Here is a 25,252-nt window from a genome sequence, read left to right on the forward strand (position 1 = left end):
TTATTATCATTCTTTACCTAAAGACGTATATCATGATTGCAGGCTTTGAGTAAAACATTCCCGTAAAAGTGCAAGATCTCACATCTGCTGATATTCACTCATGACTGTTACAAATCAAATTATATAAATACATAAGTACATGTAAATCAATGTAATACTTATTCTTGTGAATCCCACAAGGTTGTTCCATCGTTTGCGGCATTGGTTGCCCTCACGCACCTCGTTGGTCGCTGACGAGACCACCTCTGCTATCTCGGTCCATATCCTCTGGTAGGCCTTTGGGGTGGGCCCAGCATGGCTCGACCTCCTGCAGGAGGGAGGCATTTGCCTCGTCCGAGAACCTCCTGGCTCTTTTGCGGCCTCCAATGTGGTCCTCTCCCATCTCATTGCTCTCTCCAGCATCAGTCTTCACAGCATGCTGTGATGCCTCCTCCTCTCCCTCCATTATAGGGCAAATTTGGTCAAATATGTGGCTGGTAACAGCTACTTTTTGTTTTCCTACTTGCTGTGAAGCTCTAAAGTCTCCCTCCTTCCTCCCAAAGCAGCCACACCACACCCAGACACGACTTCAGTCCCTCTGAGCTCCCTTTCTCTCTCCTCTTCTGCGCATGTCATTGTGATCCTTGACCTCCAGAATTGCGGGAATCGAGTATTGCCATGCCGTTGCTAAGGATGGCCACAATTTACGGCAGAAGGTCAAAAAAATTTACCGCTACCGCCCATTTCATATCGCTCACGGTAACGCCCATTTTCAAAAATGTAAAATAGGTGTTTTGAGAATGGGCAAGAAGCCAGTGATCTGAAAACCCTTTTTAACTGCCCACGCCGGAAATAACACCCATTTTTAGGTGATAATAACAAATGTGGAGTTTCTAGCCCATGGTGTTCTGAACTGTTCATGTCTGGCAGTGAGCAGTGGCAGAAAAAACTCTTGGAACCTCATATGTGGCGAATTCACCTACCAGGCAAAACAGTCCATTATTTCAATTCTATTTTTCATATGGAGTATGACGATTTCACATTGAAGCATGTGAGAGGGATGGAAAATAATAAGCAAAGGATGTTCTAAAAATATTTCTGGACACACACACAGACACACACACACACATGTTGGTATGGGGATGCCAATTCACAGACCTAATTCCATTCTCTGTTGTCAGTACATCAAACTGTAATGAGTACTCAAAGGGTTAAGAGCAATAACTCTTATCCGTTTCTGCTCAGTGCTCTGGCAGAAGTGCTTGCATGTAGGCTAGTGCAGCACAGGAAGCTGTGCACTATTCACATTGCTGCCTCAGTGAAACTGTGCTGTCCCACAGTTTAAAAAAAAGGGGAAAAGAGCCCAAAGGCAGTGGGATAATTAAGCAAACTCAGTGACAGCTGTGGCAGGTCTTGCGCAGGACTGGCTCCACTGAGCTGAATTAATAGCATCAACAGCCCAACAGCCCAGCATCCACATTAACATTTGAACATTAATTATTACCCTCTGACAGTGAGATCTGAAACCTGCCTAAAACTGCATGGTTACTAATCTACTGTACCTGCCCTGTCAACCCCAAATGGCCATCTCTTCCTAATGTTCCTTGCCATTTCCCTTTTGCATATCACTCAAGCCTCAACAAACTGCATCCCTACAGTTTCAAGAGATTCCAAGGGCACCGACAGCGTTAAAGCATAGACTTTGAGAGAGCTCTCGCATCTCAATTGCAGCCGACAGAAAATATGCTGTCGAGAATCCTCCGGAAACTTTCTGGAGGACATAAGGAAAAATCCTACAGAGTTGCCACTTTGTCCTTAAGAATCCTACACATGATGAATGGCCACTTGGGCAAGATACCAGAATGCTGCCGACGCCCATGGAATCTGACCCAAGTATGAATCAGCACCTTCAAAAGAGGTCAGGAGGTATAATTGGTTGAGGCGGGGAGGGAACAAAGACTCCTGCAGGCTTTACTGCATAAGACAGTTTCAATATATGAAAAGATCTTTTTACCTAAGGGATAAACAATTCTTTTGGCATGCAAAAGAGATTCTAATTATGCTGCTTGTAGTAACTAAGAAGGAGTGTAGCACAGACTTAAGGCATCTTTGCATCATTTTGATGGTGGGTGGTAACATTACTCTCTGCATTTTAAGGGGATCTTTCGTCTTGCCATGTTAAATGTGAGTTAGGAGACTCACCCTATTCTATTTCCTACTTTACAGTGGTTCCCCTGTCTGATTTTAAACATTTTAACTGCTGATGAGACTTGAAGAATTAGAAGTGTGAGGATGACATGGGGTTCAAATGCATGAGTCTCAACACTTACAGCATGAGATGTGACAGGTCTGGAATAAACTCATCAGCAGAAATGTATTATTTTGACAAAAGTAAGAAGCAGAATATTCTAATATTGACATTTTTACCTAGTGCTATGTGCTGCTATCATCATCAGATCGCTCAATGTTAAGTATTCTGATAGACAGAGTCTTAGCCACATTTTTGTCATTTTCATCACTGTTTGTGTCTACCTACTGCTGAAATGACACAATGGATATTAGTCTACGCTTTATACTAATAAATTGGGCATTATTATGGAGTGCTGCAATTCCACAAGATTACACCAGTAATGTTAATTTACACATGAAAATAGAATGAGGTAATGGAGTGCTGGGAAAGGTGAGGAACATGTATTGATTAATTGATCGATAACCAACTATTGGTCATGATTAATTGGCCATAGAGATTTCGAGTGATCAAATCCCAAATCAATACTATTCAGATTAAGTTGTCTGCTGTGCTACCTGCCTGCTGTTCATCACTCGTGGCTGTAACAATAGGGTCTAGGCTGTAAAAAATGCAGATTTCTTGGAAATAAGAATTATTAAAGGTTTGTTTTCAGATTCCTGGATTTTACAGCCGGCTTGGATTACTTGAAGTACGCCAAGGTTGCAGTTTACTGGTATGTTACTAAAATTGTCTTTCCCATATTTCTTTTGCCTGCCCATTAGTAAGGTGAGTCTGTGAAACAAATGGTAAAGGAAATGCTGCTTCTTCCAATGAAACCTCTGGTTGCATTTCCATTAGCTGAAAACAAAATCTTTAATAATCAGAAAAGTGGCACAAAATCATTCTTGTGCATTTAGAAATGCTGTTTACTCGTATCTAGGGATAAGTGGTCTGTGATTTGAGGGTTTTCGAGCCTGTAAGATTTAGGTTTTCACAACGTCAACGTGAAAAATTTAACCCTGGTCCCACAGGTTAGCACACAAGCTTCATTAGACCCCCGAGAGAAGAGAGACACAAACTCCCACTATACTGCCAGGAAATACAAATGCATACTGTCATCTACACCTGCAGAGGTCAGACACAGATACCACCCTATTTCTAGGGATCAGATGCAGACACAAATCCCCCAAAGACCGATCATCCCATCAGCACCACTCGGGAAAACAGATGTATGCTTTTTGCACCAGAGCAGTAGAAAAGTGAATGTGAACTCTACCACTATAGGAGTGAATGCCCCAACCATGGACCATCAAGGACCAGGTATCCTCCAACAGGATTAACATTATTTGCTTTTGTTTCAAAAGGCACCTTCCATTACTGTAGTAATTCCAGTCACGTAACATAGATATTCATCTACCATCCAACAAGAGAAATGGTAACTAATATAAGAATATGAATGCCTAGCCGGGTAAACTCTCCCTCTTTGGATATGTGCAATAATGACAATAAAATAGTGGTGTGCATGCACAAAGGGACATTTAATGTAGAACCAATGTAAAAGGAGCTCTTTACTGTACCTGATCTTTCCTTTAGCTGACCAAGGAATATTAAATTCCTTGTGACTCTTACCTTCAAATTGATGAGTATAAAATTCATGACATTTTAAAAAGGAATACAAGATCATACAGCTGAATCTAGCATAATCAATTTTGATGTAAGTGAATACTCCTGTTGAATATTGCCAGTCGGTAGTATTCTTGCCTCTGAGTTAGAGGGTTGTGGGTTGAAATCTCACTCCAGAACTAGGCACATAATCTAGGCAGATGCTCCAGTACAGTAACCGAGGGAGTTCTGCACTGCTGGAGGTACGGTCCTTCAGATGAAACATCCATCTGTTGAGGTGGACGTTAAAGATTCCAGAGTTCTTCCATCATCATAGACAACATTGCTCTGGCAGCCAACATCAAAATTAAATTGGATAGATTGATGTATAAAGTTGGAATGGAATGTTTCTTTTGTGGTGGTTTTTATTTCAGCATAGTGGCCAAGAGGATGCTATGATGGTCAGTAACAGAGGGAAAGTAAAGTGTAGGAATATTGTTGATTGGGTAATTGTGGTTGCGTGCATTGATATCACAGTCGGATGAGTATATCACGGACAGCCCGGGCAGAAAGGAGCTGTCTGCGTTGCCTCCTCCCTTCTGCTTTCTCCTCTTCTGCTTCATCCTCATCCTCTTCCTAATCCTCCTCACCCTTCTCCTCTTCCTCATCTTCATCATCATCGTCATTATTATCCTCCTCCTCCTCCTCCTCAGCTGCTCGCTCTATGCCTGGTGGCAAGGGCTATCCTCTCATGATCACAAGGTTGTGCAGCATGCAGCAGACCATGACGAATCTTAAAACGAGTTTTGATGTGTACTGCAGAGCTCCTCCAGAGTGATCCAGGCAATGGAAGCATTGTCTAAGGATGCCAATGGTCTGCTCTATCAGATTCCATTTAACAGTCTTTGTCGCCCAGTTGCGAGTCTCTGGTTTGTCTTGGTGGCTCAAAAACTGGGGGAACAGCGGACTGGTGCAGCATAAAAGCTTCATGACTGCTGCCAGGATACTGGGCATTCACCATCATCTTGTGATGAGCAATATTCCCACGCAGCCGGCTCACCGGCTTATAAATAGGAAAAATCACACATGCGCGATATTTTGAATAGGCTGTGCAGTCCCTTAAAGGGCCCATGCATCCCCAAAAGATTAAAGGGAACATTGGTGCTGAACTTGGTCGCACACCAACTGCACATTCAGTGAGTGATAACCTTTGCAGTTGCGGTACATCTCTGCATTTAGATATGGCACCCGCATAGCCATGTACGTGCAGTCGATAGCGCCCTGCACCATGGAGAAGCCAGCTATCCTGGCAAAACCATGTGCAGTTTCCCCCTGCTTCTCTCTGGTCAGAGAGAATGCAATGAAATCCCCTCTCCTGGCATAAAGAGCTTCTGTCACCTCACCTATGCAGCAATGGACGGCGAACTGGGAGATGTTACAGATGTCGCCTGTTCCAGCCTGGAAAGATCCCGAGGCGAAGAAATTCAGGGCCTCTATCACTTTGAGAGCCATTGGTAGCACAGTCCTTGCCCTGGTGTGAGGTTAGAGGTCAGGTTGTAAGAGGTGGCAAAGTTCTGTGAGCACCTGCTTCGTAAAGCGCAGACACCTCACACACTGCTCCTAGCTAAGGTTGAGGTAAGAGAATTGCTCTCGGAAGATCTTAGGTTGGTAAGGCCTCCTATTGAGAGCCATTCTCCACCTCCCCCTGTGAGCAGTTTGTCCTCTTCTTTGCTGCCTTTGCTCCATCTCCCTGTCATGCTGCAATCCAAGGGCGATGGCAACTACAGCGCCCATGACTGTGAGCAAGTGGCCTGACCAGAACCCTTGAAGTCAGAAGCAAGCTCTTCTCCACTTGCAGCACCACTCGCTGTCACCTCACCAACTTTAAACAACTCTAGAAAGCTGCAAACACTTTCACAAACTTACAGAGGGCCAGTAGACATTAATCAGTAACTGAGCTGAGAGTGGTTGATTGTCTCTTTATAAATCGCTGGTAGGGGGTTCCTTGCAGCTGCTGAGTGCATGTTCATTTGTGCGTTGAGGGTGAAAATGGCAGTGCTGGCATCAAATCAGCATTTCACGCTGATTGAGGTCACCATCTGCACATACTTCTGGTGCACGTTCCCAGTGCTGATGCTACAGCCCTCACCGAGATAGCATCCGGTGTGGCCCGCACCAGAATTGTGCGAGTGCTGCTAGGACGCCATTTTCAAACCAAAACAGCACCCGCAGTGCCCAAACACCGGGCGCTACACAATCAAATTTTCAGGCATTCAGGTCTTATAAATTCATCATCCAAATAAAATGAGGACGCAGGCTAATAAGGTAAGAACCTCCAATGACAATTCCTCGGTTTCGCATTTGGGAGCTGTCATGTATTCAACTACCATTGTAACCCATGTATAAGCTGACCTCAGTTGTACACCTTGAGAACATTGACCACAAGGGGGTGAACTTGTGGGAGACACTCCTAACTTGGACTTTCAGGTATAAAATGGGAAGCTCCACCCACCTTCATCACTTGAGGTCTTGGTAATAAAGGTATCTGGTCACAGAGTGACCTTCTCTCAAGTATGGGCCTCGTGTGCATTTATACTGTATAATAAGGACATATCATTGGCGACGAGAAACTGGAATTTAAACCACGCGAGCATGGCCACTAGCAACACAGACATGAGATACTGTGTTGGTGATGATTGGGACGACTTTATTGAGAGACTACAGCAAAGTTTTGTCACTAAGGAATGGTTGGGACAGGATTCGGCCGACAAGCGCAGGGCTCATCTCCTGACAGTTTGTGGATCCAGAACGTATTCCCTGATGAAGGACCTCCTAACGCCAGAGAAGTTGGCGGACAAGACATTTGAAGAGCTCAGTAAGTTGATCGGGGAACACTTTAAACTGGCGAGCAGCATGCACATGGCGAAACATCAGATTTACATGCACTGGCGGCGAGAAGGGCAAAACGTTCCAGACTTTGTGGCAGATCTCCGGCGACTGGCGAGCCTATGTAAGTTCACAGATGCATGCAGAGCAGAGATGCTGCGAGACTTTTTATTGAGTGCATTGGGCACGCTGGTGTTTTCAGGAAACTGATTGAGACCAAAGACTTGACCTTGGAAGCGGCGGTTCTGATAGCCCAGACATTTATCTCAGGGGAGGAAGGGACCAGAATGATGTATGACAAGAATCTTGACTCAAATGCGGCAAATGACCAGGGAGTCAACATTGTTAACGCGGCACACAGTTCTCTAGGCAGACAAGGGCAATCGGACATGCCCCAGCATGTAGACAAACCCAAAGGGGGAATTCAACAGAGACAATGGCTAGCTGAACAGCGATTCATGCCATCGCAATGGACAATGCAGCCAGTAATGGGGCCATCAACACCTGTTAATGGTGCGCTTAAGGACAGTTACAGAGACAGTCAGAGACGATCGACTGGTAATGGACCTTTTGTTTCCAACAACGGGGCCTCCAGCTCATGCTGGAGGTGTGGAGGCAAACACCCAGCCAGAGCTTGCAGGTATCAGCAATATACCTGCAGAAACTGCAACGTCAGCGGTCAGTTGGCGCGTATGTGCAGGAAGCCTGCAGCCGGGTTGATGTACGAGGAGGAAGGGCCCGATGTAAGCCCTATGAGGCCAAATGAATACTGGGGGAAATCGCTGGAAGCTGAAGTTCAGCAAGTTCCTGTGGAGCACATATACAGTTCATATACCAGGACGCTATCGATAATGATGAAAATGCTCCTCAATGGCATCCCAATATTAATGGAGCTAGACACGGGGGCCAACTAGTTCCTGATGAGTATCAAACAGTTCGAAAGGTTGTGGGTGTCCAATGCCAGGAGGCCAAAATTATTGCTGATTGACACACAGCTACGGACATATACAAAGGAGATCATTCCGGTGCTAGGCAGCACCATGGTAGTCGTGACCAACAAAGATTCGGGAAACAAATTGAGCACACTGTTAGAGCCGCTACACGTGCCCCTACGCAAAGGTCGCGATTGAGTCTGTGGGGACAACCAGGAAAGGGCTTTTGATAGAGCACGCAATTTGTTGTGCTCCAACAAACTGTTAACGTTATATGACCCGTGTAAAAAACTTGTTTTAACGTGCGATGCGTCGTCCTATGGGGTCAGGTGTGTGTTGCATCATGTGAATGCCAATGGCCAGTTACAGCCGTAGCTTATGCCTCCAGAAGTCTGTCCCAGGCACAACGGGGCTATGGGATGGTAGAAAAGGAAGCGCTAGCATGTGTATATGCAGTAAAAAAAAATGCACCAGTACCTGTTTGGCAGGAAATTTAAGCTGGAAACAGATCACAAACCCCTAATGTCCCTTTTGGCCGACAACAAGGCCATAAATGCGAATGCATTGGCCTGCATACAGAGGTGGGCACTTACTTTAGCCGCCTATGACCACACAATTCGGCACAGACCGGGCACTGAAAACTGCGACGATGCACTCAGCAGGCTCCCACTAGCCACCACTGAGGGGCAACTGAGCATGATGCTGAGATGGTCATGGCTGTTGAAGCTTTTGAAAGCCTGTCAGATTAAAGTCTGGACAAATAAAGACCTGCTACTGTCTTTAGTTAAGAAATGTGTCCTGAATGGGGACTGGGCAGCCACATACGGGGCGTGCCCTGAGGAATTTAAACCGTTTCATAGGCGCAAGGATGAACTCTCAATTCAGGCCGATTGCCTACTGTGAGGAAACCGAGTAGTCATGCCCCAGATGGGCAGAGAGGTGTTTATCAGAGAACTTCACAATGAGCACCCGGGCATTGTCATGATGAAGGCAATTGCCAGGTCACACGTTTGGTGGCCAGGGATAGATGCAGGCCTGGAACTTTGTGTTCGCAGGTGCAACACGTGTGCCCAGCTGTGCAACGCACCCAGGGAAGCCTCTCTTAGCCCCTAATCCTGGCCCGCCAAGCCATGGTCACGCATCCATGTGACCTACGTAGGTCCTTTCATGGGAAAAATGTTTTTGGTTGCAGTAGACGCCTACTCCGAATGGATTGAGTGTGCCATTTTAAATTCAAGCACATCCTCTGCCACAGTAGAAAGGCTACGGGCAATGTTCGCCGCCCATGGTCTACCGGATGTCTTGGTCAGCGACAATGGCCCATGCTTCACAAGTACTGAATTCCAGGACTTCATGGCAGGCAATGGATTCAACCATGTCAGAATGGCACCATTCAAGCCGGCCTCAAACGGCCAGGCGGAACGAGCAGTGCAGATAATCAAATAGTGGATGCTCAGAATCCAAGGGGGTTCCCTACAAAGCTGCTTATCACGTCTCCTGTTGGCCAATAGATCCCAACCACATTCGCTCAAAGGGGTTCCACCCACAGAGCTGCTAATAAAAAGGACACTCAAAACCAGGTTATCCCTTATACACCCCACTATGAAAGAAATTGTTGAGAGTCGGCGTCAGTCACAATGTGACTAACATGACAGAAATGCGAGGGTGAGATGTATTGATGTCAATGACCCTGTTTTTGTTTTTAATTACGCTGCAGGGCCCAAATGGTTTGCAGGCACTGTGATTGCCAAAGAGGGGAATAGGGTTTTGGTAGTTAAACTTACTAATGGACAAATCTGCCATAAACATGTGGATCAAACTAAAAGGAGGTTCAGCAACCCCATAGAAGAAGCAGAGGAAGAACACGACATAGAGCTTACTCCACCACAGGTGACCGAACACCGGAACCAAGTGGAGGAGAGCCCAGTCACTGCGGGCAGTCCGGACAGGTCTGAGGCACCGCAAACAGCAGACACTCAGGCCAGCGCCCAACAACCGGAGCCCCAACTCAGGCACTCTACAAGGGAGCATTAACCACCAGAGAGACTTAACTTGTGATCCCAATAAGACTTTGGGGGGGAGGTGATGTCATGCATTCAACTATTATTGTAACCCATGTATAAGCTGACCTAAGTTGTACTCCTTGAGAACATTGACCACAAGGGGTGAACTTGTGGGAGACACTCCTAACCTGGACTTTCAGGTATAAAAGGGGAAGCTCCACCCACCTTCATCACTTGAGGTCTTGGTAATAAAGGTATCTGGTCACAGAGTAACCTTCTCTCAAGTATGGGCCTCATGTGCATTTATTCTGTAAAGTAAGGACATATCAGGAGCAACCCCCTGCTCAAAAAATGCATGCACCTTAAAATTGGGCAGGTAGGCCCAAGCGCACTTTAAGTGTGTGCAAGCCTCATTACTGTCCTCAAATACTCATTTATTGAAATTTGTCCCATCGTGAATTCCCCATGGTCTGTTGCTATGCAGCTCCTAATTTACTCAGCACCAATTTAAAATAGATACTGGGAGGCCTCCATGCTGTTTTATGGAGTACAGATATCCTTAAAACTTGGGCTGTATGATTTTTGTAAGTTTCTGCATTATTGTGAGTGCCGTCTTTTCTGTGACTAATTGTTGCTGTTTTTCTGAAACTCAGCATTCCTTTGGCACGGACCTTTAGCAACGACATTCTTGCTGCCACCAGTTGCCGTACTGAGGGACAAGCAAAATGCTCAGCATAGACATTCCAGCTAGTCTGCCAATAACTGTCCTGGATTTAGAAGAAGCCATGTACTTGCACCTCAGGCATTCTGGGCCTATCCACAGTCGGCCAGGAATTGGGCATGTCTGCAAATACTTGTCATTTACCATTTCCACTTCAGCAGAAAGGCCATCATCAACTGTGTCACGAACTGCAAGGTGATCTACAGGCATTCAGAGGTTAGCCAGCTGGAATGGGCAGATGGAGCATCAGCTGAGAGGTGAAGTCTTGCTCCGCCTCCCTTCCTACCATGCCTGCTGCATATTTGCTCTATTAATATTAATTTGCCGTAAGCCTAAAATGACCACTTTCCTTAGTGTCATCTCCTCCAGAAGTGCTTCCAAGGGGAAATTCTTGAAGCTCCTCCAGACATCTTCAGCCACCATACAAGAAAGTTCTGCTTTGTTTTAAATGCAGCAGACCTTTTACGAGCTGTTGCATTCATGATTCCCGAACTCCTCCAGGCGAAACTGCAGGGAGCATCTTGAAATTATTTAAATTACCTAACCCCGCTGAATTCTCCGGGGTCAGGAGATTGCCGAACAGTATTGAGTGCTATGAACATGGCCAGGTTTTCATCGCAATCGGGAAATGTGTCCTCTGACCTTTAGTCCCTGCCGCCTCCCCAATTGCTTGTCTTATTCCACTCCATCTTTATAAAGTACTTTTTCTTCTGTAGTTTGATTATAGATGAACACATCAGAATTCAATCCTATGTTAAAAATATCCACACTTTGGGGTTATCTATTTCTACTGCAGAATGAGCAGTTTCTGGTAAACATGAAATGATGCAGTAAGTTTGCCAGGTGCAATTATATCAGTACCTCTGCAGAAGAAAGATTAATGGAACCCCTAAGGATCTAGAAAAACAGAAAAGGTGCCCTCCCTGCAGTTCTTCATTGAATATATTTAAGGTAGAGATAGACAGATTTTTGAATGATAAGGGAGTGAAGGGTTATCAGGAGTGGGAAGGTAAGTGGAGCTGAGCCCAAGATCAGATCAGCCATGATCTTATTAAATGGCATAGCAAGCTCGTGGGGTCAAATGGCCTACTCCTGCTCCTATTTCTTATGTTTATGTTCTTATGTTGACAGCAGAATTACTTCAATTAAGGTTTGTTCAGTTAACTAAATTATTGCCAACATCTGACACAAATGAATTTACAAAAGTTGGACTTAATTTTTCCCATATGATTTTATTAAACAATATGTAAAGAATTATTAATCCTTAATGGTACAATACCCCACACGAGATAAAAAAGTGTTTTGTAAAGATGGAGTATAATAAAATAAGCAGATGACAATGGGGATCTTGGCTAAATAGCAGGCATCGTAATTTTATGGCAAATAGGTTATGAATTTACCAAGAAGTGACTATAATCTAAAAATATGCATATGTTTCTGCCAATCAAAAGTCAACATTATTCAATTAGGTACTCTTCCAATAAACTACAATAAAATTATAGCGCAATATATTAAATGATACATGACAGTAACTGAGAAAGAAACATCTTGTTTACATACTCTACATGGATTGTTTGCATGCAGCTAAATGTGGTTTATTACTTTTGATTGTACAAAGAAAATAGTTGCCAAAAGGCAATGAATTAACTTTAAACAGCTTAAATATTTTACCATGTCAGTTTTTTTTTGTTTCATTTCTGCAATTTCTTCGAAAAGCTCTACGAGCAGGAAGGTAACTGACCTCAAGTACATCAGCAACAGTTTTAGCAAGAGACAATCAAGGCAATGATGTTTGCAATGTAAATTGAACCAAAGGGTATTAGTAATGTATTATTTTTTAGAGAATAGTGGAAGGACCAGAATGGTTGACTTGTAGTTGAGAATGTCATTTGCACTCCAACTTCCCTTCAAAGATTATTAGGTAGAGGAAGGAAGGAAAAGTGCTTGGGGAAGAGGACCTTTCCTGCACTGCTCAAGTGCATCTTCTGGTGGGCTGACCAGAGTAGTATTGACAGCATCCAAGATCTATCAGTTGTTCCACTGTTTCATCCTCACCACTGAGGTTCATAGCTTTTATTGTGAAACTAACCAGGGATGGAAAAGAAAAAAGAACAAATCATTCACGGTTTTTATATTTAAAATTAAAGGATAGGACTTATATAATACTTTCCATGACATTGAAATTTACAATGCTGGAGTCCATTATTAAGGAAGTAGTAGCAGGACATTTAGAAAATCACAATACAGTCAAGCAGAGTCAGCATGGATTTATGAAAAGGATCTCATGTTTGACAAATGTGCTGGAGTTCATTGAGGATTTAATGAGCAGGGTGGAGAAAGGGGACCCATTAGATGTTACGTATTTGGATTTCCAGATGGCATTCGATAAGGTGCCACATAAAAGGTTACTGCACAAAATAAGAGCTCACGGGGTTGGGGGTAATATATTAGCAGGATAGGGGATTGGCTAACTAACAGAAAACAGAGAGTCAGGATAAATGGGTCATTTTCAGGTTGGCAAACTGTAACTAGTGGGGTACCACAGGGATCAGTGCTGGGGTCTCAACTATTTACAATCTATATTAATGATTTGGATGAAGGGACAGAGTGTAATGTAGCCAAATTTGCTGATGATACAAAGATAGGTGGGAAAGCAAGTTGTGAGGAGGATGCAAATAATCTGCAAAGGGATATAGATAGGTTAAGTGAGTCGGCAAAAAATTGGCAGATAGAGTACAATGTGGGAAAATGTGAGGTTATCCACTTTGGTAGGAAAAATAAAAAAGCAAATTATTATTTAAATGGGGAGAGATTACAAAATGCTTCAGTACAGAGGGATCTGGGTTTCCTTGTACATGAAACACAAAAAGTTAGCATGCAAGTACAGCAAGTAATTAGGAAGGCAAATGGAATGTTGGCCTTTATTGCAAAGGGATGGAGTATAAAAGTAGGGACCTGCTGCTACAACTGTACAGAGCATTGGTGAGACCACAACTGAGCTACTGTGTACAGTGTTGGTCTCCTTATTTAAGGAAGGATATACTTGCATTGGAGGCAGTTCAGAGAAGATTCACAAGGTTGATTCCTGAGATGAACGGGTTGTCGTATGAAGAAAGGTTGAGTAGGTTGGGCCTATACTCATTAGAGTTTAGAAAAATGAGAAGCGATCTTATTGAAACATATAAGATTCTGAGGGGGCTTGACAGGGTAGATGCAGAGAGGATGTTTCCCCTCATGGGGGGACCTACAACTCAGGGGCATAGTTTCAGAATAAGGGGTCGCTCATTTAAAACGGAGATGAGGAGGAATTTCTTCTCTCAGAGGGTCATGAATCTTTGGAATTCTCTACCCGAAAGAACTGTTGAGGCTGGGTCATTGAATATATTCAAGGTGGAGACTGACAGATTTTTGAATGATAAGGGAGTCAAGGGTTATGGGGACAGGCAGGGAAGTGGAGTTGAGGCCAAGATCAGATCGGCGTTTTCAAACAAAATTTGAGATCAGTTGACAATTTATCGTTTCATCATTTATCAATAATAATTTGACACCATCAGTACATTTAAAGAAGGACACCAAAGGTTTCAACAACAAAAACTTGTATTTATATAGCACCTTTATCATAGTGAAACGTCCCAAGGTGCTTCACAGGAGTATTAGGAGATAAAAAAATTTGACACCGAGCCGCATAAGTAGAAATTAGCGCAGGTGACCAAAAGCTTGGTCAAAGAGGTAGGTTTTAAGAAACGTTTTGAAGGAGGAAAGAGAAGTAGAGAGGCGGAAAGGTTTTAGGCAGGGAGTTGCAGAGCTTAGGGCATAGGCAACGGCCACCAATGGTTGAACGACTATAATCAGTGATAATCAAAAGGGCAGAATTAGAGGAGTGCAGATATCTCGGGAGGTTGCGAGGCTGGAGGAGATTACAGAAATAGGGAGGGGTGAGGCCATGGAGGGATTTGAAAATAAGGATGAGAATTTTGAAATTGAGGCGTTGCTTAACGCCTGCTCAGCTAAGCTTAAAATAGAAGACAACAGAGACGCAGTGGCCAATTTTAACTGCCTGCCCACTCTGTTTCCACTGAGTCAGCAGAGTTGAAATAAGAACACACATAAGAACATAAGTAATAGGAGCAGGAGTAGGCCATTCGGCCCCTCGAGCCTGCTCCGCCATTCAATAAGATCATGGCTGATCTTTTACTTCAACTCCACTTTCCTGCACTATCCCCAAATCCCTTGATTCATAACAAAAACAGATTACCTGGTCATTATCAGATAGCTGTTTGTGGGAGGTTGCTGTGCGCACATTACAACAGTAACTACACTTCAAAGTACTTCATTGGCTGTAAAGCACTTTGAGACATCTCGTAAAAGGCCCTATTTAAATGCGTCTTTCTTTCTTTAATATCCAAAAATCAATCGATCGCTGCCTTGAATATGCTCAACGACTGAGCCTCCACAGCTCTCTGGAATCGAGAATTCGAGAGATTCATCACCCTCCAAGTGAAGAAATTTCTCCTCATCTCAGCCCTAAATGGCTGACCCCTTATTCTGAGATTGTGACTCCCTAGCCAGAGGAAACATCCTCTCCGCATCTACCCCATCAAGTATTTTGTATGTTTCAATGAGATTACCTCTCATTCTTCTAAACTCTAGACAATATAGGCCTAGTCTACTCAGTCTCTCCTCTGCAGACTCACTTTTACCCATGATTGCAGTTAAACTTATCATCTGTTACTGCACAGAGGATGAAGCAGAGTTCGTGGAGCAGGTGAACAATCCAATGAACCAATATAATTTAATATATTTATTATAGGATTTCAACTGGGCAAGATTAGCCCTGGTGCAGTGTCATTGCCAAACGCTGGCTACCCACTGCCAACAGCTAAAGGCTAAGCCTTCTCTACTTTCACAAGGATTTGCAGATGTATTAACATAGTACAGAAAAAGTGGAGTCTTCTGCAAAATGTCGTCACTCGTTCAACCAGCGCAAAACTTTATTGCATCTGAACAAGATATAAAAATATGTAGACCTGTTTTTAGTTAAAGGTGAAAAGTGGCTATTAGTTTAGTTTTCACAACTGCTTCCCCATCAGCCTTGACTCGGCCTTCTAATTCAATCCGGTAAACTGACAGTAAATAGTTACCTATGTTGCAAGCAATCTCCTTGCTTAATTGTTCGATCGAATTTATTACAGAGTAGCATGATTGACTTTTTTATTTGTTTCATGTAATCCCAGACCGGTGCAACGTAAGCTTCAAAAAACTGAGAGATGGTACTATGTTGACATTGAACAAATATTTTGTATCGGTCTTCACAATAGAAGACACTGAAAACATCCCAACAGGGGATAATCAATGGGCTATAGGGAGGGAGGAACACAATCACTATCACTAAAGAAGTAGTACTCGGTAAAATAATGGGACTAAAGGCGGACAAGTCCCCTGGACCTGATGGCTTACATCCTAGGGTCTTAAAAGAAGTGGCTGCAGAGAAAGTGGATGCATTAGTTGTAATCTACCAAAATTCCCTGGATTCTGGCGAGGTCCCAGCGGTTTGGTAAACAGCGAATGTAACACCCCTATTTAAAAAATGAGGCAGACAGAAAGAAGGAAACTATAGACTAATTAGCCTAACATCTGTCGTTAGGAAAATGCTGGAGTCCATTATTAAGGAAGCAGTAGCAGGACAATTGGAAAAGCATTATTCAATTAAGCAGAGTCAGCATGGTTTTATGAAAGGGAAATCATGTTTGACAAATTTGCTATAGAGTTCTTTGAGGATGTAACGAGCAGGATGGATAAGAGGGAACCAGTGAATGTGGTGTATTTGGATTTACAGAAGGCATTCGATAAGGTACCACATAAAAGGTTACTGCACAAGATAAAAGTTCACGGGGTTGGGGGCAATATATTAGCATGGATAGAGAATTGGCTAACTAACCGAAAACAGAGTCGGGATAAATGGGTCATTTTCCAGTTGGCAAACAGTAACTAGTGGGGTGCCAAAGAGATCGGTGCTGAGACCTCAACTATTTACAATCTATATTAATGACTTGGATGTAGGGACCGAGTGTAATGTAGCCAAGTTTGCTGATGATACAAAGCTAGGTGGGAAAGCAAATTGTGAGGAGGACACAAAAAATCTGCAAAGAGATATAGACAGGCTAAGTGAGTGGGCAAAAATTTGGCAGATGGAGTATAATGTGGGAAAATGCAAGGTTGTCCACTTTAGCAGAAAAAGTGAAAAAGCAAATTATAATTTAAATGGAGCAAAATTGCAAAGTGCTGCAGTACAGAGGGACCTGGGGGTACTTGTGCATCAAACACAAAAAGTTAGTATGCAGGTACAGCAAGTAATCAGGAAGGCAAATGGAACATTGACCCTTATTGCAAAGGGGCTAGAGTATAAAAGCAAAGAAGTCCTGTTACAACTGTCATCATCATCATAGGCAGTCCCTCAGAATAGAGGAAGACTTGCTTCCACTCTTAGAACGAGTCCTTAAGTGGCTGAACAGTCTAATACGAGAGCCACAGTCCCTGTCACAGGTGGGACAGACAATCGTTGAGGGTAAGGGAGGGTGGGACAGGTTTGCTGCACGTTCTTTCCGCTGCCTGCGCTTGTTTTCTGCATGCAATCGGCGATGAGAGTCAAGGCGCTCAGCACCCTCCCGGATGCACTTCCTCCATTTAGGACAGTCTTTGGCCAGGGACTCCCAGGTGTCAGTGGGGATGTTGTATTTTATCAAGGAGGCTTTGAGGGTGTCCTTGTAACGATTCCTCTGTCCACCTTTGGCTCGTTTGCCATGAAGGAGTTCTGAGTAGAGCGTTTGCTTTGGGAGTCTCGTGTCTGGCAAGCAGACAATGTTGCCTGCTCAGTGAAGCTGATCAAGTGTGGTCAGTGCATCAATGTTGGGTATGTTGGCCTGGTCGAGGAAGCTTATGTTTGTGCGGACGTCCTCCCAGGTGATTTGTCGGATCTTGCAGAGGCATCATTGGTGGTATTTCTCCAGCGACTTGAGATGTCTACTGCACATGGTCCATGCTTCTGAGCCATACATGAGGATGGGTATTACCACAGCCCTGTAGACCATGAGCTTGGTGGCAGTTTTGAGGGCCTGGTCTTCGAACACTCTTTACCTCAGGCGGCCGAAGGCTGCGTTGGCGCACTGGAGGCGGTGTTGAATCTCCTGTCAATGTCTACTTTTGTTGAAAAGAGGCTCCCGAGGTATGGGAAATGGTCCACGTTGTCCAGGGCTGCACCGTGGATCTTGATGGTACAACTGTGCAGGGTATTGGTATGGCCACACCTTGAGTACTGCGTACAGTTTTGGTCTCCAAATTTAAGGAAGGATATACTCGCATTGGAGGCTGTTCGGAGAAGGTTCACTAGGTTGATTCCGGAGATGAGGGGGTTGACTTATGAAGATAGGTTGAGTAGATTGGGCCTATACTCATTGGAGTTTAGAAGAATGAGAGGTGATCTTATCGAAACAAAAAAGATAATGAGGGGGCTCCACAAGGTGGATGCAGAGAGGATATTTCCACTCATAGGGGAAACTAAAACTAGGGGACATAGTCTCAGAATAAGGGGCCACCCACTTAAAACTGAGATGTGGAGGAATTTCTTCTCAGAAGATTGTAAATCTATGCAATTCTCTGCCCCAGAGAAGCTGGGTCATTGAATATATTTAAGATGAAAATAGACATATTTTTGAGCGATAAGGGAATAAAGAGTTATGAAGAGTGGATAGGGAAGTGGAGCTGAGCCCAAGATCAGATCAGCCATGATCTTATTAAATGGTGGAGCAGGCTCGAGGGGCCAAATGGCCTACACCTGCTCTTATTTCTTATGTTCTTATGTTCTTGTGTCTTAAAATTCTTCTTTCCTGCCCAGTCATGTGATTTAAATTAAGCCACGATATTATATAATTGCACAACGTGGCTGAATAGTGTAAATTACCTGCAGGAGAGTGAATAACTACTGGCAGATTTCAACCTGTGTCTTTGCATACATCTGAAAGCTTGTGACATGCACTGATGAATGCTCATCTGCAAATGTTGACGGTTCCAGGTCTCCAGGAGTTTGCCGTGTCTGCAGTCAAAATAAAAAATGGCCTGTTAGTTAAATGTGCAGGACAAAATTCTTACAGTACTGGGGTGGGGTGGAGGGCAGTGGCAGATTAAGGATTTCCTCAGTGTACTATGCATAGTGAATTTGTAAAAAGGTTCACCATAGTAAAATTAAGAAAGAAAGACTTTCACAACCACCGGATATCTCAAAGAGCTTTACAGCCAATGAAGTACTTTTGGAGTGTAGTCACTGTTGTAATGTGGGAAATGCAGCAGTCAATTTATGCACAGCAAGCTCCCACAACGAGCAATGTGAAAATGACCAGATAATCTGTTTTTGTGATGTTGATTGAGGGATAAATATTGGCCAGGACACCAGGGATAACTCCCCTGCTCTTCTTCAGAATAGCACCATGGGATTTTTTACGTCCACCTGAGAGAACAGACAGGGTCTTGCTTTGACATCTTATCCGAAAGATGGTACCTCTGACAGTGCAGCACTCCCTCAGCACTGCACTGGAGTGTCAACCAAGATTTTTGTGCTCAAGTCTCTGGAGTGGGAATTAAACCCAGAACCTTCTGCGTTAGAAGTGAGTGTCCTACCCACTAAGCCACAGCTGATACATGGGGTTACAATCCACCATGAGAGTCAAATGCCTGTAACCATTTAAATGCATGTGCGTTTAATATTTAACATCTTTTCTATCGTTTATTCACCAGTAATTCACTGTTAGGAAAAAAACACCTATAGGAGTCGAAATTGCCCCTTTCTATAAGAGCTGTGACTGCCTCAAAGAGGCAGCCATGAGTCGGTAAGAACTCGCTGCTTAGTCGCCGCAGAGTCGCCGACATTTCATAAATTGCCCTCCATTTTTTCCCAGCGGTGCTCGTCACCACACCGCCCGTATTGCTAACTCATGGGGCACACGACGATCCCCTTTCCGACCCGCGTGGGAAATTGCCCAATGGGAAGCTGTGTGTGGCTGGGCGGCGCGTCCACCCTTAAAGGGGAGGACGCGCTGCCGCGGCTGCCATTTTATTTTAATTGTCGGCTGACTCCGAGATCGGTCCGACAATGGCGCCCACGAGCCCGGTCAAAACCCTCCCTGGTGGCCCAGTGGGCCAAACTAAACTAAATGCGGAGTTTGCAGCGGCCCTCCCCTTTAACTGACGGGGAGAGACGCTGTGACGAGTCAGCGCGGCGCTGATGACACAGACTGACGTCCTTCCCTCTGCACGCCGATCTCCGTCACGAAAATCGCACGGAAGAAAAAAATACATTTCAAGAGCTGAATTTCACTCTATTCTCCGCCTCATGGATTGGGGCAGAGAAAAAACTTCAAGATACCCGGTGAGTGCTCCCCCTTTTGGTCGGAGGGCAATTTTGGCCCCGGCAGTATCTGCCATGTGATGCAATACACCTTGACATGATCATTAGGTTTATATATCGGATACATCTTGGGGAGTCAGTGAGTTATCGATATTCCTGAATCAATTACTGATGACTGTGACCCTGCTGGTTTCTTTTGCCGAAACCACCATTTCCTGATAGTTATGCACTCATACAATGGTCATATATTTTTCAACAGCTTTAGATTAATTTTCACTCAGTTGATTCCAGGCAGACTTACCAGTATGGATTTAGTGAGAGGCTTCAGAGAGGCATCTGATGGTATAACAAGCCTGTCACATTTGGCAGTAGTAAGACAATTTAAGTTCTTTTTTTACCATTTCTATCCCAATTTAATGAAAGGAAATGTTCAACTGGTGGCTTGATGACGGCATAAATCTCCAGCTGTAAAGCACCGGTGTAACCTAAATGTTTTATTGTATAAATAGAGGGCATGAATCCAGTTAACAACAACAACAACTTGCATTTATATAACCCCTTTAATGTAGTAAAACGTCCCAAGCCACTTCACAGGAGTGTTAACAAACAAAATTTGACACCGAAGCACATAAGGAGTTAGGACAGGTGGCCAAAAACTTGGGCAAAGAGGTAGCTTTAAGGAGCGTCTTAAAAGAGGAGAGAGAGATAGAGAGGTTTAGGGAGGGAATTCCAGAGCTTAGGACCAAGGCATCTGAAGGCACGGCCGCCAATGGTGGGGCAAGGAAAACCAGGGATGCGCAAGAGACCAGAATCAGAGGAGCACAGAGATCTCGGAGGGTTGTAGGGCTGGAGGAGGTTACAAAGATAGAGAGTTTTTTTTAATCCATTCTGGGATATGGGCTTCATTGACAAGGCCAGCATTTATTGCCTATCCATAATTGCCCTTAAGAAGGTGGTGGTGAACTGCCTTCTTGAACCGATGCAGTCTGTGTGGTGAAGGCACTCCCACAGTGCTGTTCGGGCGGGAGTTCCAGGATTTTGCCCCAGCGACTATGAAGGAACGGCGATATATTTCCACGTCAGGATGATGTGTCACTTAGAGGGGAACTTGGATGTGGTGGTGTTCCTATGCGCCTGCTGTCTCGTCTTTCTAGGTGGTAGAGGTCGTGGGTTTGGGAGGTACAAGGCCATTGATTGATTTGAAAACAAGGATGAGAATTTTAAAATCAAGGCCGTTGCCAGACCGGGAGCAGACAGCACAAGGGTGGTGCATGAACAGGATTTGGTGCGAGTTAGGATACAGGCAGCAGAGTTTTGGATGAGCTCAGGTTTACGGAGGGTGCAAGGTGGGAGGATGGCCAGGAGAGCATTGGAATATTAATGGGAAAGAAACCATTCTCTGGATTCAATCTTCTCGGCTTTTCCTAACATACTACTCCTTCCTTAGTGTAGGCCTTTTTGCCCTTTAAGAAGCACGGAGCAGGATACCTGTATTCTATCCACTCCTAGATTATGAGGGTTTATGAGAGGTCAATACAAGGGACAGAACAGTCATAAAATGCATAACCTCCCTGTCTGTTTATTCTACTTCAAATCCAACCCAATGGGCAGCTGTAAAGTACCAAAGTGTGATGTTTTCTTGAATTATTAGGTAAGAAGTGTAAGTCTCTATAAGTCCGATATAAGAACAATGGAAGAGGAGCCAACCATCACTGATGACGTGCTGAAGGACTTTTATTGCTGAAAACAAAATACAGTATAATCAATATTCTACTGTCCAGATCTGATTACATACTTGCATGAAGCATGATAGCAATATTGTTCTTCCATCACAAATGAAATTGCACTGGTTTGCACACATAGGAACGTAAATATCAGACCGATGGTACTCCCGTAAATGACAGCCCTTTCTACAGAAAGGAAACTTGACTTTTGTGCCACGAGTTGTAAATTTGCAAATTGCGACATTTAATGAGAATTATGTCATTTATGAACAAAATAGTGGAAATGACACTGAAGTTGTGCAGGAATGGGAAATTTTGAGAGGCTGAAACCAGTAAAAAGATAATCCCTCCCAGGCCCATTTAATACTCAGCTATAAACGTGTAGTTGTTTCACTTTTACAGCAATAATTCAACTCTTTTTTAATGGAAGTATCATCAGTGGAAGTGAAATTTGATTTCATTAATATTTCTAAAATAAAATTGATTTAAGTCAGAACTAAATTGGACTGATCTTACAGTAACACTGTTTAAAATGCCTGACCGTTATTTACTGCTATGTAACATTTTGACGCCAGCAATGGCTGTTAACTGCTGGGTCTGCTGCGGTTTAGCTTTTCTGCAGCGCTCAGGAAAAAACACAGCTTCCCTTTTATTGCAAAATCTCTCAAGTCCAACAGGTGTATGCAATCCAGAACCGCAGCTCAAGAACACAAACTGTTACCTTCTAAAAATTCCACTGATGTATGACACAAACTGGTCAAGGTTGCACAACTTCACTTTCCTGTAGCGATTCTGATGACTCATTATCCTCAGACAGGGAAACAGCATATTTTTTTTAATGTGCTGCAGCAGTCCATATCTTGCTGTTTGATTTGATTCTGGTCATTAACGCTTCAATTGCTGGAAACCCATGAGCGAGCAACGCACTATAGATTAATTTGGCAATGTATTAGACCTCTTTCTGTCCATGGCCCCAACCGTCCCCCCGCGCCCCCTCCCACCCTTACACTACTGTTATGGAACAGGTTGGCTATTGGTAACTGGATCTATAGATCAGCCATAATCAAATCCTTGTAATATAGTCAACATGCTCTTACATAGAGGACTTTATCTGAGCTGCAGATTGTGGATTAGATTGTGGCTAGTATAGTGGACCCACTAGGAAATGAACTGAGACTTTCCCAATGTGATAATTATTCAGATTAGGATGAGAAACAGTGATGCTACATGGGCAGCTATTTTATTCTATGAGTTAACCTGCATTTTTATTTCCTAAATTGTTCCTTTTTACCAGTAAAGATACAACCTGATGGGGGCAGAAATCTGTTTTCATACTGGTACCAACTGATAATGAAAGTGTGAAGCAAACACATCCATTATTCTAATAAAAGTAAATAAACACAGCAGGGTAGAAATTCTGGCAGTTCCATTGCGCCACTGGAAAAGTGACGGGTTGAAACTTCAGCTTACACTTTGACTCTGCCATGACTTTATCTCAGTTTCAGGGGAATGATTTATGACCATATTAATGGTGGATCAGCAAGAGCAACGACCACATGGAATCTTAGAGCAGCACCCTACCACTTCAAGATCGGTCAGGCCAACAACTTAAAGGTTTGCTAAATTGTACCGCCAAGCTCCAACGCTGGTGGGTATACATCTCAAACCTTTTTATTCTGTGCCATACTGATCCCTGATTCCAGTGAGAAAACTGAAAGACATGTTATCCTGGTGTGGCTTATATACAGTCCAGAATGGTCCTAGTGCCTCCATTCTGCAGACATAGGCCCTGCTAGGCCTGTTGGTGGCCTAGGTCGTGATTGGCCAGAAATGCCTCCAAACAAGTTACATTCGGGACATATCTGAGGTGGGCGAGAGAAGTGCCCGCACCACCCTATTTCATTTGCCAGTACAGCATCAATGAAGTGAGGCCAGATTCCTCCCCAATATCTGATCCCAGCACCCGAATTCCACCCCACGAAAGAGTGCAATTTCTGGGCTGTCTTGTTTTCAAGGTACCATTTGTTGACTTTGACTTTTCACCAGGGAAAGGTTAGGTGTTTTCCATTGGCAGTCAACAGGTTTAGGTATTGCACTGAAGGGTGGGGGTCATTGTCCATTGTTTGCCACAAAGTGGTAGATTTTAATATTAGTAATCTTCTAACAGTGCTCTGTCACGTTTAATGCCAGCAGCATAGATACCACCAGTGGAAAGGCATGCGTGGGGTGTTCAGTCAAGCAGCTTAGCACAGCTTGTTTGACAAGGTTGTTTTAACTTTTTGCCTGCCTCCCCCGAATGCTGTTTGGAATCTTTGTCCACAGAAAGAGTTCAGAGAGAAGATGGACATTTTTTAAATAAAAATCACCTTGGCATTGAACCTCATCCAAGAACATTCCATTAAAATAGAAAATTGAAAGATGAGCAATATCCCATTGTCCCACCTACAGTTAGATTATTCTGTCCACCAGCAGTAATACTTTACCATCGTGTCACACTGAACAGATAGTCAGAAACAAGCTTTTTATCCTTATTCAGAGAGGAAATGTAACAGTACTTCATTTATTAAAAGAGCCAGTCCTATGATAAGCAATGGAGTGATATCACACAGGAGCCGCAGTCACAATTCTCCATATAATGAATTCCTTAGCTCAGTTAAAGGAGACTTCAGAGTGTGAATTTAAGTTGGGCTACCCTTGTGTACCTCACAGTGAGCAGCTGAGCACTGCATTGACAATGGGAGTCATTCACCTGCCTATTGACTATGTGGCCCAAGCTGTTCGCATCCAATTCTTCAGTTGGTGGCTGGTATGCTGTTTAATGATGTCATTTATGCTTGCCAGCAATTCTGCTAGTGTAGGTAGATGTTTATTGTTATGAGAAGGACCATAGACCATAGGCCCCTCCAACTTGCGAGAGAACATCCTCGGTAGGTGGGGGTATAAGTATCAGAGATAGCCACTGCAGTGAGTGGTGCAAGCTGACCCAGGAATGCGACCACTTCTAGAAAGGCGACTGGACTGATGTCACTGGAGACCAGGCAGCCCATTGAAGCAATGTCTAAGCCCAGCAGGGGGGCTGAGATCCGAGCCCAGTGGGGGTCTGAGGGTCGAGCTCAGCGGGGGGCTGAGAATCGAGCCCATTGGAGCGGCATGCGAGACAAGTGGGGGCCTGAGGGTCAGGCCCAGTGGGGGGCTGAGAGTCAGGCCCAGTAGGTGCGGCGTCCGAGCCCAGTGGTGTGGTGGCATCAGATGCCCAGTGAGGGGCAGTGTTTGAGCCCAGCGAGAGGTAGAGGTCAAGCCCAGCGAGGCGTGGAGGTCGAGCCCAGCGAGGTGAGGCGTTCGAGCCCAGCGAGGGTGGCATTCGAGCACAGTGAGGGGCGGCGCAGCATTTAACAGTGGCGGGGCCGTGGCCCAGGATCAGCACAGCACTGAACAACAGAGGGGCCGTGGCCCAGGATCAGCACAGCATTGAACAACAGTGGGGTCGGGACTCAGGGGAGGTTCAACAGAGCTTGATCTCCAGTTGCCTTGGTCAATCCTCGCCACTGCACCAAGCCCTAGCTCTGTCAAGCCCGTGTGGTGCCTGATGTGCAACGGTCACCACACGTTAAAAAAATCCATGCACAAGCATCTTCCACCCTTTAAGATGTAACTCATTGTAACACCTATGAGACCATCTTTTTTCCGTGTGAAGAGCGTCATCCTCATTATGAGAGATTGCCTAGTAGTAGGTTACAATAGAGTACGGGAAACTCAAAGTACCAAAATCAGCTCATGT

At 44.3% G+C, this 25,252-nt stretch overlaps 1 long non-coding RNA gene across 2 annotated transcripts in view; it reads right to left on the minus strand.

Moving 5' to 3' along the window:
* Nucleotides 1-25,252, minus strand: part of LOC139257262 (uncharacterized) — a 103,585-nt gene that overhangs the window by 51,946 nt on the left and 26,387 nt on the right. For both annotated transcript variants that reach the window (XR_011592235.1, XR_011592234.1), the window contains exon 2: nt 18,311-18,442. This is a non-coding gene — a long non-coding RNA (uncharacterized lncRNA). The remainder of the gene's footprint in view (nt 1-18,310; nt 18,443-25,252) is intronic.

Source organism: Pristiophorus japonicus, chromosome 3 (assembly GCF_044704955.1).
Source record: "Pristiophorus japonicus isolate sPriJap1 chromosome 3, sPriJap1.hap1, whole genome shotgun sequence".
NCBI lineage: Eukaryota > Metazoa > Chordata > Chondrichthyes > Pristiophoridae > Pristiophorus > Pristiophorus japonicus.